Raw genomic sequence first — 18,604 nt, forward strand, 5'->3', positions numbered from 1 at the left:
CTTTATAGATAAGGAAACTAAAGCCCCAAAAGGTGATGTAACTTAATTGTTTAAAGTCACATTTCTAGCAACAATACGGATTCAGGTCTCTAATCCAAGTTCAACTATCTTCAACTTCTAGAGTATAACAGCTATCCTTATCTGCCATTTCACATTTTTGAGTTTATAAAAAAGCCTCAGTGTTTTCACAGATAATTATTAACAATGCATTCAGTAACAAATAATGATCTACGACCTACTATATGCCAGGTCCTGCACTTGCTGCTAAATGAATATTTACTATATACTAGGCCGAAGGCAATGGCATCCCACTCCAGTACTCTTGCCTGGAAAATCCCATGGATGGAGGAGCCTGGTAGGCTGCAGTCCATGGGGTCTGACTAAGGGTCAGACACAACTGTGTGACTTCACTTTCACTTTTCACTTTCATGCATTGGAGAAGGAAATGGCAACCCACTCCAGTGTTCTTGCCTGGAGAGCCTGGGAGCCTGGTGGGCTGCCATTTATGGGGTCACACAGTCGGACACGACTGAAGCGACTCAGCAGCAGCAGCAGGCCCTCTGAAGAAAGCTGAGCGCTGAAGAATTTGATGCTTTTCAACTGTGGTGTTGAAGAAGACTCTAGAAAGTCCCTTGGACTGCAAGGAGATCAAACCAGTCAATCCTAAAGGAAATCCATCCTGAATATTCATGAAGGACTGATGCTGAAGCTGAAGCTCCAATACTTTGGCCACCTGATGCGAAGAACTGACTCATTAGATAAGGCCCTGATGCTGGGAAAGAATGAAGGCAGGCGGAGAAGGGGATGACAGAGGATGAGATGGTTGGATGGCATTACCGACTTGATAGACATGAGTTTGATGAATCAAGGAGCTGGTGATGAACAGGGAAGCCTGGCGTGCTGCAGTCCATGGGGTTGCAAAGAGTTGGACACTGAGTGACTGAACTGAGGCCCTTTATAACCTGCATTTACACTTTTAATCTTCACGCTATTATAAAGTAAGTACCATTATTATCTCTATTTTAAGGATTAAGATTTAGTAAGGTTAAATAACCTGTCCATGGTCTTCGGTAAGGAAATACCTTTATAAAATAAGAAGTAAATGGTGCCTTTCTGCTGCAGGCTATGATGGGCAGCAGTCATGGTTCTGCAGCGGCCTACGGCTGTGGACTTCAAGGTGACCCATAGATGCCAGCAGGGAACCTAACCAAGCAAAGCAAGTTAGTGGTACCCTTGCTGGAAGAAGTGACCAGAGGGAAGTGGCTGTAAAGGACTGAGCCCTCTCCTTATTCTGTGCATAATAAAACCTTTACAGGGGAAAAAAAAATGGTACAACCTCACTTAAAAAGTTTCTCTTAACAAAAATCTCATTTTGTTTTAAATATTATAACTCTGTGCCTGATTTCATTTTAAAGAGGAATCTATTGTTTAAAAAGTTTGGAAAACCACAGAGCCCTGCATAGCACCTAATTCTGACCACACTGATCATACACCAAGTGCAGAACCTCATATCAGATCAGAGGTTGGGGGCTGATTCTGAAGGCTTTATAGATCTTTTTTTCACACTAAGACACCAGAACAGAGAGCTTCTGAAGTAATTTAAATGAAGGTCAACAGCTAGGAAAGTAATCACTCAAACAAACAGAAGACAAGCAGAAGGGCTTCTAGTATCATACAAAGAATTCTGACCTGAAGAATGTCAACAAGGTCCAAAGCAGAACTATACATGAGTTCTCCTAAAGCATCACTGGCACAACTGCACTGGAGTACAGGTTACCTACTTTCAGAGCATAAAATCTCTGTGGTATAAGAGCAGATTAATTAAAAGTTTCATTTATTATCTTCCCAGCAGGAATTCCTTTCTCTTTGATTGCTAAATAGATTTTACAAGGGCTAAGCAAAAAACCCAAGGGCTAAGCAGTGCTACTATTATGGAGATTTTATCATAATCTGTGTAAATAAGAGCCTAGTGATAGTCTTAAAAGCAGCAATCTAAAACTGGACCATGACACTTTTTTTCTTTAGGAGAATTAATTTTAACAAGTAGTCTCCTGCTTTGGGAAACATTTGTATAAGAGAACCAAATCAAATAACCATTAAAAAAAAATTTACCTTTCCCCATTATACAGTATATTTTATTCTAGCTATAATTTAGTGATATAAATCAGAGACTAAGAAAAATGGCCCTCTAAATAATCAATCATAGCAGAATTAACCACATGCAGTATTTCTTTTTTTTCCCACATGCAGTATTTCTAATGTAAGCGGTTACCTGATGCATCTGTCAGAAGTCTTGTTAGGACAGGCTCGTTTACTGGCTCAGTCTTGCTAAGGCTGGAAATAACCTCTACCCTACTGGTTTCTTTGATAATAGTGGGCTTCCTGGAAATCTCAAGATCAGATCCAGTCTTGACATCTTTGTGTTCTAGGACATCATATGATCTCTGTGGCCAAGAAGATTCTTTAACATTTGTTAAAGTCTGTTTGAATATTTCTTCAGGAGATTCTCCTTTATCCTGTACAGAAGCTGACTTCTCAACCTTCCTTTCACTCAGTTCTTTAAGTGCTTTGATTGTGAGCTGTTCTTGTTCTAAGTCGAGAGATGCTATTGGAGTACCTTGGGTAGGGAAAACTTCCAGAAGCTCACTCCCATTTGTTTCTTTGCTTTGTTCACTGTATTTGCTTTTTATGTTTTTAATTTCAGAACCACCTGACTTACTCTCATGCAAAGCATCTAGAGGAAGAGTTGTTTTAAAGTCCTTAGTCTCCTCTGATGTTGCTTTGAAGGTATTGCCTTCACCTTTACCTACTATTCCTTTCTCTCTGGCTTCTGTAAAGGCCGCCATCAGGTCCTCTGGGGAAGAATCATCTAGATCTTTCACATTTTTTTCATGCAATGGCTCCAGATAGGCAGAGCTTGTCACACTTTGTGCCAGTTCTGTAGGAGCTGCTTCTGAAGGGAGTTTTGGGTTCTCAGCTGCAACAGGCTTTTCAGGAACAGCTTCATGCTTACTACCTGACTGCTTCACTTCTGACGTGCCATTCTTATTAGATACTAGTGAACATACTGCTTCACCTGGGCTCCTTTCAAGAGGATCAGGCTGAACTTGTCGTGGCTCAGAGTCACTGACCGACCCTTCAACATTTTCAGATGTTCTGTCTTTCTTGTTACAACTGAGGATCTCTTTGACTTCTCCGTCTGTTTTTACACCAGGACTTGGGATAGAAACAGGTTTTTCAGCCTGAATTTTGTTTCTCTCAAATGAATTATCTGCTGTGAGGTCCTCTATTACTGTGTCATCAGATTCACCAGAACTATCAGCTTCTGTCACTTCTCCCAACACAGAGGTCTGCCAGCTCATTCCACCTTTCAGGTGGCCGTCGGGTAAAACTACTTTATCTGTGGCCACTCCAGAGCCAAGAGAGACACATTTCTCCAGTGGAGATCCAGGTAACTCTGAAAGTGTGTCGTCTCTTTTCTGCACACTGTCTTGCACACCTTTGATAGTGACTTCCTGTGTGGAATCAAAATGATCTGGCACAGCATTTTCCTGTGGGAGAGATGTTTCCGCCCAGTCACCTGGTGATTTAGTGTTAGTAGTGCTTCCATTAATAGAACATACAGGAATTTTCTGAGTGTTCGTTTTGAGATTTACAACAGGAATTTCTGAATTATAGTCACTTGTGCCAAGTCCTGTAGTTTTTGTGTTGTACTCAGCTTTATCACTCTGCTGTTTCACTTGGGGAACCAAATCCCAAGTCAGTACTTCATTAGTAAAGTTATGCATATCATTCACACATCTAGATACCTCCTCCAATGCTGCAGTTGTGTGTGAAAACTGCCTGGTGAGCAATGCAGAGGCTGGGTAATGCCCTGCTTCTTTCTTTCTCAGTGGAAATACTTTGTCATTAGACTCTGAAATGTCTGCAGGTGATTCTCTACTAGTATGCACTGCCCAGCTACCAAAATCATTTATGCTTTCCTTATATAAGTCTTTAAATTCTTTGTCAAATGCTGCTTTGTCAATAATTACTTCAAATGGTGATTCAGGGGACTCCTTTTCCATAACACCACCTCTTGAAGCTTCAGAAGGAGACAAGGAATATGGACAAATGCCTTCTGCTTTAGGCTGCTGGGTGGCTGGCTTCTGGGCTGTCAGCACAGTGAACTTGTCATCTGCATCCAAGGCAGTTATATTATCCCTATTTGGTTCCTCATTTGGGTTCCTGGACTCTTGATCTTTATTTATCTGCTGTTCCATTTGACCAACTTCCTTTGAGAGAAAAGCAGGATGACCCAGGAAGCTGAGTGGAATGGAAGGACGGTCACAGTGAACTCCTTCTGCAGCAGAAACTGGGGAGTCTTCCATGTCTTTACTGGCCCCCGGAGGCTTTTCCATCTTTTTCTCATCTAGAAGAGCCAAGCAGTCTTTTTCTTCTTGGGCTAAAAGAATCTGGCTGCCTAACATTTTGCTTTTTACTCCATGTAGTATTGTAAGGTCAGTGTTACGTATTTCAGAAGATGAACAAGAGGAGGAAGTCATAATTTCTGAAGGCGGCTCATCAGAGCAAAGAGAGCTCAATCCCTCTATGGCCAGAATTTGAAAGAAAAACAATTGTTTACCAGGTACAATTACACATTAGCTAGTCAGGCCAAGCAGCATGCTTTTTATTTTTAAATTCACATATATATATATATATATATATACACACACACACAGGATATATATATACATATACACACATAAATATGTAACAAAACAATGATCAATAGTTATCCTATAAGACATGCATAAAACCACCAGCAGTGACACAGAAGAGGCTGATCATGCTACAAACTGCAAATGAAAAAAAATTTTCATGACAAAATACTTATCAATCTACATTTTCCCTTTAATGGTAAAGCATGAAGAAGGTTATAATAAAGATTGGATAATCTGGGGAAGTGTTTATTCCTTTTCCTTTGGTATTTAGTAGAGCTATTCAGCAGAAACAATGTAATCCATATAAAACAAACATATTATGAAGTACTGATATACTCTCATCTGTAGGTGGAACACTTCAGAACACACCCCTTTTATAAAACCACTGTTAAGAGCCTGACTATCTGAAAAGGGAAACAAGTGATGAGAGTTTTTTTTCCCCCAAGAGATACAGCAGACCCCGCCCAGCCTAAAAATCAGGCTAGAAGTACACTCCATTCTATCCACAGGGAAGGTGGGCCCCAGGTAAAGAGGGCCTTAATGTTTTAAAGGGCACTGAAAACGTTGGTCTGTTCCAAAATCTCTTGTACCAACTTGTCACCTGAAAACTGAACTGTGTACCCTGGTTTCCTTTATTAAGAAGAGTGAACTCCAGAAAATCTTTTAAAACAGAAAATACTCCCCTAAAAGCAATACATTCATTAGGTCTTATCAGTTTTTAATCACAGTAGCCACTGATCTACCACCCTGTTTTCCAACTCTCCAACCTAGGAAGTTTTTTACTGGAGAAAAGATCAGAACAACTGTCCCAAGGGCAGCAACGATGTTCCAAGCACCATCGTTCTCACACACTGTTGTATCTCTGGAGCTGGAACAAAGTAAACAACGAGTTCCAAAAGAATGAATCAAAGATTCAGCTTGCTCAGGTGAGCCCTCAGGACAGAAATGCCTTCCTTGAGTGTGAATGAGCAATTGGGAAGATGTGAGAGAGAAAAACTTTTGCGATTACTTTTATTCAACTGATGTTTTTTAATTTGAGAAGCTGAATAATAATTAGATGAAAGCAAAAGTATGACTTTATTCTATTCAAAATCATTTTATAAAGATGAAAAGAAATACTTAAATATCTTACTGCAAGAGACAAAATTCTACTATTACAAAAATGTGTTTCCAAATGCCAGATAAAGTTCCTATATTTTAAAACATTACTGAAATCTGATGTAACAGGATCTCTGACCTTTAGCACAGTGTAACTATAATCTGGGGGAAAAGTCTTTGTAAATTGAGAAAAAAATAGTTGCAGTTTGGTGGTACAAATTGTACCCATGACACAGAAGTAAGCTATAATTCATATTTAGTTCTAATGCAGTAAACATGGCTTTGCATCTATCATTGTACAGTATGGATACACAGCAAGATTAAGGATAAATGAAGCTCACCACTGCAGGTTAAAAGGTTTAAAGACCTGAAATTTAAAGAACTATGGACTACATTAATATCAGAATATTCCACAGTCTGAGCTATGTATTATTATTGAATTTACTGGTGAATGTTTCTACTGCTGCTAAGTCGCTTCAGTCGTGTCCGACTCTGTGCGACCCCATAGATGGAAGCCCACCAGGCTCCCCCGTCCCTGGGATTCTCCAGGCAAGAACACTGGAGTGGGCTGCCATTTCCTTCTCCAATGTGTGAAAGGGAAAAGTGAAAGTGAAGTCACTCAGTCGTGTCTGACTCTTAGCGACCCCATGGACTGCAGCCTACCAGGCTCCTCCGTCCATGGGATTTTCCAGGCAAGAGTACTGGAGTGGGATGCCATTGCCTTCTCCAGAATGTTTCTACTAGGAGACATTAAACGAACTAAATCTGGAATAAGGTAAAACTGGGACCTCCTCCCTTCAAACGAATGGAATCTTGAACAACACTGACTCCACCTCTCACAGGGAATGCTCAGCTTATATGTTTTATAGAGATTGAGATTTCAGATGAGTTAGACTTGTCATTTTACAGACACAAGTGGACAGAATGAATTAGTAATAATTCATTGTTAATTACTGAGTGCCACTATCATGTGCCCGACACTGTTTTAGAATCTAGATTAAAAACCAGTGAACACAGAAAAAATCCTTGCTTTTGTGGAGCTTACAGTACAGAGTGGGAGACCGAAAAGAAGCAAAGTCAACAGGTAAATGATAATGATGATGATGATGGATTTGATGAAATGAGAAAGAAAGCAACTGATACAAGATGCTAATGAAAGAATGCACACAGTATTAGAAACAAAAAAAACGTATGGCAGTGAGCTTCCTGGTGGTCCAGTGGTTCGGACTTGATGCTTTCTCTGCCAGCAAGACCTGGCTGACAAACTAAGATCCCATAAGCTATGCGGTGCGGCCACACACACACACAAAGAGGATGGTAGAAATGTTCTATGCTTTGTCAGGACACAAAATTCTCAGTTTTCTAAGCCTTGTTTCTTTTCTAATTTCTTTGAACTCTTAGTACTCCAGAAGTTTAGAATTAGGTATATAATAATCTGAGGTAAAAACTAGATTAGGTTAGAAATCTTATTCTCAGAATACCAAGTTCTGTACTGAATGCCGTAACTTCTTGACAGACTTCATTTTACTGAAGATTCTTTAATATGACATAACTATTATATACACAAAAATAGCTTTATCATGTTCCCTAATGATAATGTGGCAATGCTTGGAGCAGACAGTGTTTTCTGGGGGGAGAGGTTTAGGGGCTAAACAGAGTGTGGTGCTGCAATCTTTCCTCAGTAATTAGGAGAGTAATTCCTCAGCCAATAGCATCTATTAGCTATTAGCTCTGGATGTTAGCTCTCATGACAGTCAATCAAGCTTCCCCACATGTAGCAAAGTAAGTTAGCATTTTTGCTTTAATTTTAATAATTATCTTGCTTAGAATTTCAGCAAATGGAAAGAAGTTCATTTGGCTAGTTGAAATTCTAACAAACTTGAACAGAGCTAATTTGTATCAAGACATGGAAAAAAGCAGTCTGGAAGTAAAGTGCTTACAATGGTAAGAAAACATTAAATAAAACAAAGACTAGAATCTAACAGGTCTTTAGAAACTAAGCTCCATTGGCAAAGACTCTTCCAATTAGTCAGCATGACACTTAATAGTCATTACTCAGAAGTTTCCATTTACATATAGTATCTTAAATAAGACTAGGAAATTAAGTTGGCGGTCATACTCTAAATTTCCAGACCACTCCCAAACCCAAACCCAAAATCCCTATTAAGAGTTGCAAAATCCTTTCATTACACTTACTAATGGTGTGTGGCCTTGTCAAGTTGCTTAATACCATCTGAAAAATTGGGATACTAAAGCACCTAACTTAAGAATTGCTCTGAGGATTAAATTGAGTTAATATATTAACTCAAAATTTTGATTGGAATAAGGCAAAAGCTCCACTTGACTAGAGAATCTTGCATGGAAATTGAAAAAGTTTCCCCTCTTCTATATCCAGAGTATTTTATCTCATAGAACAAGATGTGGTTAAGGCACTAAGTCATGTCTGACTCTTGCAATCCCATGGACTCTAGCCCGCCAGGCTCTTCTGTCCGTGGGATTCTCCAGGCAAGAATGCTGGAACGGATTGCCATTTTCTCCTCCAGGGGATCTTCCAGACCCAGGGATCAAACCAGAGTCTCCTGCATTGCAGTTGTATTCTTTACCACTGAGCCATCAGGGAAGCCCAATCACAGGATAAAGAAACAACTTTTAACTGAATACTGCGTATGCGTCAAGTGAATATTTTGAATTGAAAAAGCCTCTTCATAGACTGTTTACTCTATCTTTCAAAATATCTTCTCTTATTCTCCAAACTTTTAGAAAAGGGTTTAGTATTTTTTTATTCAAGTGTTTTGTAACTTAATAATGAAAACACAATGTGATCTAGAAACAGGTAAGCCATAATGAATATTGTATATTATACTTCTTCCTTAAAAGAGTGAGTAACTTGGGATTATGCTACAGTTACCATTTGGTTACTACCCAGCCTGGAAATTCATTACTTTTAGTTGGTAACATGGAAAAAGCACACACCAGTGAAGAAAGGGTGCCAGCCTGTAGTAAGCCACCAAGTTACATTTTCACATACATATTATGCTTATTCATACAAGGGAGGCTTGAAATATTCAGGTATAGGCTTTCCTACACTTGAATTTTCTCATATTCACAAAACAAGAGGGAAAGACAAATTATCGTGCAAAACAGTATCAGCAATTTTCAGCCAAGCATCAAAATAGGAAGTTAGCCAGCAGACACTTTGCAGCCAAGCTAGATCCTAAACAGAAAGTCTATTTTGTACAAAGAAAAATGTTTTGCTTTTGTTAAAAAAAAAAAAAAAAAAAAAGGCTGTAACTGGCAATTTTTTTCCCTCAATGCTTGCCCCAAAGTTCAGTGTTTAACTTCCTATTCCATATACCTACTGCATTACTCAAATTATTTGCAAATATTCACTACTGCAAATGTGCTTCCAATTCTGGGTCGCGGATGGATCCTCCTTATAATCTTATTTTCACCCACTTTTCTTCCAATGTTTTCTACAGAAATTTGTAGTATTTTCCAGCTTCCACTTTTTATCAAAGATTTCAAAAGGAGAAACCAAATTTGATTTTGTGTCTGATGGAGGGAGTACATCCCCCAGATGATACTAAATTATATCACTAACAGCAATATTATGGTTAAAATGGTCATTTCTGCCTCTTGTGTTCTCATGATGTTAACACGACATCCTAAAAAACCTGTAAACCTTAAAATATCACTAACACATCACCTTTACTGGAGGTAATAGTTACATACATGGACTTCAGAGTCCTAGGTGAGTCATTTACTCACTGTGTGACCTTGAACAAGAGATTTCACCATTTAAAACCCCAATGTCCTCAATTAGTAAAAGAAGCAATACCTTTCCTCCATAAAATTGGCTGTGAGGATTAAATGAGATAAAAAAGTACTAACCACAGTAAAAGCTCAAAACAAACAAAAAACAACCCACCCCAAATGACCACATAAACTACATCTATACCTCTGTTAATATCCTTATTTAATAGTACAGGAAAATGTTAAAATTTACTCCCCTATTTGAAATGCTCCAGGATTAAGTTGAAATTTAACTCTGCTTGATGAACTATAAAAAAGGAATCAATAAGCAAATGATTGGAAAGGACCTACTCAGGAATACAACTTACTTAAGAAGAACTGATTATTTTTGACATTCTCAACATAAATCTCTTAGTTTTCAAAAAGCTTAACTTGTTAGCTTAAGTAGCTGTATACTTCAAAGTAGTACAACTTAATAAAGACTACATAATTTCCTTTTGAAAGATTTAACTGCCCTTTCTTCTCAGTCCAAATTAATGACAACTTTGGGAATTCCCTGGTGGTCCAATGGTTAGAACTCAGCACTTTCACTACTATGGGCCCAGGTTCAACCCCTGGTCTGGGAATCAAGATCCCGTGAGCTTAGCAGCATGATCAAAAAACAGAAAAAGACAAGTTTTAGTACATGCCCCTCGAAGTCCAATAATGATAAATATATATTTCAATATTAAAAATGTCATTCTTAAGTATGAAAAAGTCATTTTTAATTACTGTTACATATTGCTTAATATGGCTTGAAAAGAAAGAGTGAAAGTGAAAGCCGCTCAGTTGTGTTCAACTCTTTGTGACCCCATGGACTGTAGCCTGCTAAGGCTCCTCTGTCCATGGAATTCTCCAGGCAAGAATACTGGAGTGGGAGGTCATTCCCTTCTCCAGGGGATCTTCCCAACCCAGGATTGAACCCAGGTCTCCCGCATTGCAAGCGGATTCTTTACCAGCTGAGCCACCAGGGAAGCCCTAATATGGCTTGGACGTATATAGCAAGGCACAATTCTCCAAGGCTAAACAGCTCAGGGATATGAAAGCCAGAGACAGATTAGCTGGGTTAGTGCCAGTTATGGACTCAAAGGTACCTGCTGGCGACAGTCCCTCTGAAAGGCTGCAGCTGGGCGGAACTGGTCCTAGCTATCCTCTCCAGGGGGTTTAATCCAGCTAACTAAGTACTACAGCAACTTCCTTTCCCTTGCTTTTATTAAGGCAGACTAGAAGCTACCAGTCTTGGCCACCCTAGAACACACCTAATCACTTGCCAAAGAGTGCCCTCAAAAAACTGAATCAGCTGATCTCTAGACCTGCCAACGACGTACAGCACCAAGTGGGCTGCTTTTCCATTATGTCTTTTTTTTGCAGGAGAAAATACTAGTAATAGAGGCTAGATTGGAACATCTTCAGGGATATGACATTTTTAACTGCTTTTTTACAATACCCTTTTAATAATAACATACCCTGAATCTGCACTGGTCAAAATAACTATAAAAGGAAGAATTACAAATCTATTTTTTTTAAACAAACTTTCATAGTCACTGTGAAACTGAAACCTACTTCAACTTTTGTTTTAATTAGAAAAATCCCTTTTATTTACCTCTGATTTGAGTGTGTATGTAGTTTCTCCTAATATGGATTAAAGTAATTTTTAAAACTATGACATATCTTCTCAACATTCTATATATTAGGCATGTTGTGATTAGGTTGCATTGTCACACTATTTAGGCTATCAATTATTTCCTTTCTATATGAAAAAAGTGACTATGAAGAAAGTATCCTAAAAGATCTGAAATACTTTGAGAAAATATAATTATTTGTTCTATTTACACTATATTTTTAACTGACATCCTCCAGAATAGAATAAATGTAATATCTATTTGTCTAAATTATTAAATTTCTCATGAGGGAAAAAATACCCTTAAAAATATAAATCTAGTTGGGTTCTAGATGTTGAGGATCAATTTGTATGTTCATTTCCTAACATTCACAAAATATCTATATTTTACTATAAACAAGTTAATTTCAAAGATCATAATTTGACCCAGAAGATATCCAAATTCACACAGTGAGGCACATTATAAAAGAGTTGGGGACTCTAATCCTATCAGTCTGAAATGAATGCAATAAACTATCTATCATGTTTCCCAAGAAGCAGATCAGACTCTGAAAAAAACTTACTATGTTTATTTTATCCCATTAGGTTCTTTATTCTTACAAGGCGAAAGTCTTCCTAATGAACCAGCATGCTCACTTTCATTCCGGCTAGGACAATACACTCTTTGAACAAGGCTTCTTGGACCTATCTAGTGAGTTTAATTATCTTTTTTAAAATAATGATTTTCCGTTGACCTATCCCTGAGGTGGAGTACAAGAGCACAAATGAAACAGCACTTTTTAAAAATGCAAATCGAAGCAGCACAAAGCACATTCTCTTCCATGTAGCTATCAACTCTGATTCCCTTCCTCATTGATAGAGTAAGAACAAACCCCCCAAAACATCATAATTTAATCTCCAGGAAAACAAGCCTCGCTTGCCAAAAATTCAACTGACTTGTTCAGTGTTCCTAGGCAATGTGGAACTGGCCTAGCTCTTGGGATGAATCTCAGATAAGTCCACACTAAAGTATTCTAGCTAGGACGGTGTATTAGTTCAGTGGAAGCACAGTTTTATAGTTTTCCCAAATCCACTACCTCTCCAAACAAATTAGATAACTGCAAATCAACAGGTTGAATGCATTCTGGAGAAAGTGTGTTTTCTGAGCTGCAGTTCTTTCTACTCCAAGTTCTTTTGGCAAGTTTCTAATTTTTAAAATACTCAAAGTTACACCTAAAGCTTATGCTATGTTAAAGGGTCCACCCAGCCTCATTCTATTTTATTGAGCTTTACGAGAAAGTCATTAGGAGTTGCTAACTTGTATTTAGTTTTTATTTTAGGGAATTTGGGGGCAACAGAAAACTCCTGCCTCATTTCCCCAGTTACAGCCTCTTTCTCTTAACATTTTTCTTTTATTAATGCACACAAAAAATGACAGACTTGCCTTGTGAGGTCGAAAATAGAGATACAGGCTGAGAGGAAGAGGAAGAAACAAAGGAATCTGAAAGAAAATATACAGCGTGAGAATTTGACAACCTCACACAGGAATCTGAACTTTAACTTTTTTTTTTTTTAATTTGGCAAAGCATCGTAATTTCATTGGGTTTAAGGAACAGGGGAAACCCCAAATCTATATTTCCAATTACTATTTTCACTCACCTGCCAGAAAAACCTTACTTCATTTTCAAAATGCATTTCTAAAAGTTAATCAATTCAATTTTTTCTAAGGAAGAAAAGAAGAAACCCTAGAATTTTAAAATAAGCTCAAGAAAGATAATGCTACCCTGCAACTTCATGCAGGAAAGAAAAAACAGGTATCTGAGTACTAACTGGTTTTGCTTAAAACCATTTTTAACTTCATTTTGAGGAGTCAGCCATGAATATAAGCATTTAAATATATATAGTTGGCAAATATGTAAAACTGACCCTGAATACTGAAAAAAAAAAAAAAGAAAAAAATTTAAATCACAATTAATCCACTGGGAAAAACAGGACATATGTAAGAAATCTCCTCTCTCTAAAACTGGGACTTATATTTCTCTACATTTGGCAACATATATCAAAATTTTAAATGCATAGACTTCCCCTACCAACCCCTGAGCATATTCTTTAAGTTGGTAAATATATCTGCATACATATACAAAGACATGTACACCAGTGAGGATATTCATAAGAGCGCTGGTTATAAACACCAGAAATAATCTAAACGACCATCGATAAAAGCCTAGTTAAATAGTTACCTCCAGATAATGGAATACTTGCCGCTACAAAAAACAATGAGGTACAACTATGTACGTTGATATATTAAATTGAAAAGCAAAGTACTGAAGTTCACACAGTGTGCTTCCATTTGTTAACTGGAAACGAAAGGAACTTTGAGGTCTAGGGCAGGAGGGAGACTTGCTTTTCATTACAACCTTTGGCCTTAAAAAAAATTAAACAAAGAATATAAATTGCCTTCAGTAAAAATGGAAAAAGAAATAAAACAACATGTGAAAAACAAAACCCTGAAAAAGTACCCCTAAATGTACTGATCTTTACTTAACTCCTTTTTTCCTTGTAATTATAAAAATGTTTTCACAAATATCAGAAATATACTTAAAATGAGGAGATTGCTTTAAAGGACTGGGCCATTGCTATATCTGTAAGTACTAATCTAAACACAACACAGGGAATATAGCCTATATTTTATAGGAACCACAAGTGAAGTTTAACCTTTAAAAACTGTGAATCTTTGTATTGAACATCTGTAATTTACATATATTGAACATGAACTATACTTCAATTAAAAAAAGAAAACTATTTAGTTGACAGAAACGGAGCACGTTAACACCAAGGCAGAACTTAGTGGACAAGAGGCAGTAATTTGGTAACTCAAGACCAGAATTTTAAAATTCACTATTTTTTAATTATCTTAAAATGAAGCATCACATTTACTCCTACCATTGAAAGAACAGTACTCTTTTCTTTCTTAAAACAAGCATTTCTATTTAATGTTTCCAAATGGGTTAATATTTATCTTCAACATTAAATCTCTGCCAACTGAATAAACCTGAAAATCCAAATGCTAAGTAAGCCTGATGCTAAAAAGATCCCATGAACCTACCTTTTCATTTCCACCTGACACCCTCCTAATGGAAAATTTCAACACACAAATTTTTATGCAACAGCATCTACTCTGATACAGGGCACAGATAACCAGAAGTAGTTTGCAACAATATTGCAAGAGCTCTTCTAACTTACAAAATCATATTGTATTCATATGCCATATTGGTGCAGGCAACTGCACCCAAAAAAGGTGACCTTAATTCACAAATACTAATAATTAAATCAAATATTATCTACAAGTAACTAAGTTTAGGCACTGTAACAGTGCAGAGATGATGGTTGTGCCCACAAGCAACTGAAAAAGAAAAACCAGTAAAACTGTTTGCATTACGGGAAGAATGCATACAGCAGGGGCAGAAGAGATGATGGTCATCAGGTGAACAAGACAAGGGAAGGCAGTCTGGAGAGAAGGAACATCTGGCCCGATTCCAAATAGCTTTAAATATCATACAATGAAATTTGAATTATATCATATGATGTGTAATGAGGAATCACTGAAGGTAAGGGATTGACAATATCTCGTGTGTTTTAAAGAACTCTGGCAGCAGGGTAAAGTGAAAATGAAAGTTGCTCAGTCGTGTCAGAGTCTTTGCGATCCCATGGACCATACAGTCCATGGAATTCTCCAGGCCAGAATACTGGAGTGGGTAGCCTATCCCTTCTCCAGGGGATCTTCTCAACTCAGGAACTGAACCGGGGTCTCCTACATTGCAGGCGGATTCTTTACCAACTGAGCTATCAGGGGTAAAGTATGGACTTAACTGAAAAGCTCCCACATAACATTGGCAAGACATGAGGGCTTAAACTAAGGCAGTGAGGATGGGAATGAGGGGATGGATATGACAGGAAAGAATGGACAGGATTTTGAATCACTGAATGTTGGAGACTGGAGAAGCAAAAGTCAAAGGACTGAAGAACTACATGAAATGTGGCTGGCTAGGGGATGAGGAGGAATTCTTTGTATTAATTTCCACTAAGAAATAAGCTGTCTAAGGCATATCTTCAATACCTGGTCTAGTGGTTTTCCCTACTTTCTTCAATTTAAGTCTGAATTTGGCAATAAGGAGTTCATGATCTGAGCCACAGTCAGCTCCTGGTCTTGTTTTGGCTGACTGTATAGAGCTTCTCCATCTTTGGCTGCAAAGAATATAATCAATCTGATTTTGGTGTTGACCATCTGGTGATGTCCATGTGTAGTCTTCTCTTGTATTGTTGGAAGATGGTGTTTGCTATGACCAGTGCATTTTCTTGGCAAAACTCTATTAGCCTTTGCCCTGCTTCATTCCGTATTCCAAGGCCAAATTTGCCTGTTACTCCCGGTGTTTCTTGACTTCCTACTTTTGCATTCCAGTTCCCTATAATGAAAAGGACATCCTTTTTGGGTGTTAGTTCTAAAAGCTCTTGTAGGTCTTCACAGAACCGTTCAACTTCAGCTTCTTCAGCGTTACTGGTTGGGGCACAGACTTGGATTACTGTGATACTGAATGGTTTGCCATGGAAACGAATTCTGTAGTTTTTGAGATTGCATCCAAGTACTGCATTTTGGACTATTTTGTTGACCATGATGGCCACTCCATTTCTTTAAGGGATTCCTGCCCACAGTAGTAGATATATTATCACCCTGCTTATTTAACTTCTATGCAGAGTACATCATGAGAAACGCTGGGCTGGATGAAGCACAAGCTGGAATCAAGATTGCCAGGAGAAATACCAATAACCTCAGATATGCAGATGACACCACCCTTATGGCAGAAAGTGAAGAGGAACTAAAAAGCCTCTGGATGAAAGTAAAGAGGAGAGTGAAAAAGTTGGCTTAAAGCTCAACATTCAGAAAACGAAGATCATGGCATCTGGTCCCATCACTTCATGGGAAATAGATGGGGAAACAGTGGAAATAGTGTCAGACTTTATTTTTTGGGGCTCTAAAATCACTGCAGATGGTGATTGCAGCCATGAAATTAAAAGACGCTTACTCCTTGGAAGGAAAGTTATGACCAACCTGGACAGCATATTCAAAAGTAGAGACATTACTTTGCCAACAAAGGTCCGTCTAGTCAAGGCTATGGTTTTTCCAGTGGTCATGTATGGATGTGAGAGTTGGACTGTGAAGAAAGCTGAGCGCTGAAGAATTGATGCTTTTGAACTGTGGTGTTGGAGAAGACCCTTGAGAGTCCCTTGGACTGCAAGCAGATCCAACCAGTCTATCCTAAAGGAAATCAGTCCTGAATATTCATTAGAAGAACAGATGTTGAAGCTGAAACTCCAGTACTTTGGCCACATGGTGTGAAGAGCTGACTCATTTGAAAAGACCCTGATGCTAGGAGGGATTGGGGGCAGGAGGAGAAGGGGACGACAGAGGATGAGATGGCTGGATGGCATCACCGACTCGATGGACGTGGGTTTGGATGAACTCCGGGAATTGGTGATGGACAGGGAGGCCTGGCGTGCTGCAATTCATGGGGTTGCAAAGAGTCAGACATGACTGAGCGACTGAACTGAACTGAACTGAAGGCATATCTACAACAAAGTTTTATCCTTGAAAAGCTATGACAAACCTAGACAGCATATTAAAAAGCAGAGACATTACTTTGCCAACAAAGATCTGTATAGTCAAAATTACGGTTTTTCCAGTAGTCATGTATGGATGTGAGAGCTGGACCATAAAGAATGTTGAGCACTAAAGAACTGATGTTTTTGAACTGTGGTGTTGGAGAAGACTCTTGAGAGTCCCTTGGACTGCAAGGAGATCAAACCAGTCAATCCTAAAGGAAATCCATCCTGAATATTCATGAAGGACTGATGCTGAAGCCGAAGCTCCAATACTTTGGCCACCTGATGTGAAGAGCTGACTCATTATAAAAGACCTGATGCTGGGAAGACTGAAGGCAGGAGGCGAAGGGGATGACAAAAGATGAGAAGGTTGGATGGTATCATCAATTCAGTGGACGTGAGTTTGAGCAAGCTCTGGGAGATGGTGAAGGATGGGAAGCCTGGTGTGCTGCAGTCCATGGGGTTGCAGTCAGACATGACTGAGCAATTGAACACCAACAACAAAGGCATATTTTATATAGTCAAAGCTATGGTTTTTCTAGTAGTCATGTACCGATGTAAGAGTTGGTCCATAAAGAAGGCTAAGTGCCGAAGAATTGATGCTTCTGAATTGTGGTGCTGGAGATGACTCTTTAGAGTCCCCTGAACTGCAAGTAGATCAAACCAGTCAATCCTAAAGGATTGAACCTGAATATGCATTGTAAAGACTGATGCTGAAACTCCAATACTCTGGCCACTAGATGCACAGAACTGACTCACTGGAAAAGACCTTGATGCTTTGAAGATTGAAGACAAGATTGAAAGATTGAAGACAAAAGGAAAAGGGGACAGCAGAGGATAAGATGCTTAGATAGCATCACAATTCAAAGGACATGACTTTGAGCAAACTCTGGGAGGTAGTGGAGGACAGGAGCCTGGCAAGCTACATAGTCCATGGGGTTGCAAAGAGTCACACATGACTTAGCAACTGAACAACAATAAGGAATATCTAAGTGGAAACTGTTTACCAATATGAACAGGCTCAGGAGACAGGTAAGGGTTATAGGTAAATATCTAGGAGCCAACACCTGGGTGAGAACTGACACCACCAGAGTGAATGAATTTGTCCAGGGAGAATCAAAGAGGTGTTAACAATGGAATCTTGAGATACATGACCAATATTTACAGAGACTCAAAAAAGAATCACTAGTAAAGGAGACAGAAAAGAGTCAATGTGGGGGAAAATGTTTTGTCACCTGAAGAAAGCTTTAGAGAATGATTAACAGAGTTAAAAGCCAAGGAGTGGTGAAGACTTTGAAACACGTCACTGAACTTAAGTAATCAGGTAATTCAGCACTGATGACTCTGGTTAGAGGGAGGAGGGGGCCAGCCACTGAAAACTGAGGAGTGAACGAAGTTTAAAAAGCACTAAAAGCAAGTGTGCAGAGTATGGATGATAAAGAGAAGGACTAAAAACTGGGCACCAGTGAGACAGAGGTAGAGTTGAAAGAGAGATTTTTTAGGAATAGAAATGACAAGTGTATTTATATAGAGAAAGGGGCAAGTAGAAGGGAAAAGACTGAATATGAAAAAGAAGCAATATTTGTAGGAAAAAAGTCCAGGAAGTTGCTAGAAGGGATAAAAGACCACAAGTGAACCTGATGAAACCTAATTCCAATATATAATCAGATTTATAAGTAAAAGAATAAATCTGTGCCTATATGTAGTTATAAGACTGTTCATCACAAACATTAAGGAAATTTAATAAAAGTTA

The 18,604-nt window shown here is 38.5% G+C and overlaps 1 protein-coding gene and 1 pseudogene across 2 annotated transcripts in view; both read right to left on the reverse strand.

The window, feature by feature from the left end:
- RTN3 (reticulon 3) overlaps positions 1 to 18,604 on the reverse strand; it is a 65,989-nt gene that overhangs the window by 33,563 nt on the left and 13,822 nt on the right. The window lies entirely within an intron of this gene.
- LOC147341970 (reticulon-3 pseudogene) lies at positions 2,228 to 13,673 on the reverse strand (annotated as a pseudogene). The gene has a single exon (XR_015157822.1). The product of XR_015157822.1 is annotated as a reticulon-3 pseudogene (transcript).

The sequence above is a fragment of the Bos grunniens genome, chromosome 29 (assembly GCF_055505025.1).
Source record: "Bos grunniens cultivar Pamir isolate PY7600 chromosome 29, Bosgru_T2T1.0, whole genome shotgun sequence".
In the NCBI taxonomy this organism is placed as follows: Eukaryota; Metazoa; Chordata; class Mammalia; order Artiodactyla; family Bovidae; genus Bos; species Bos grunniens.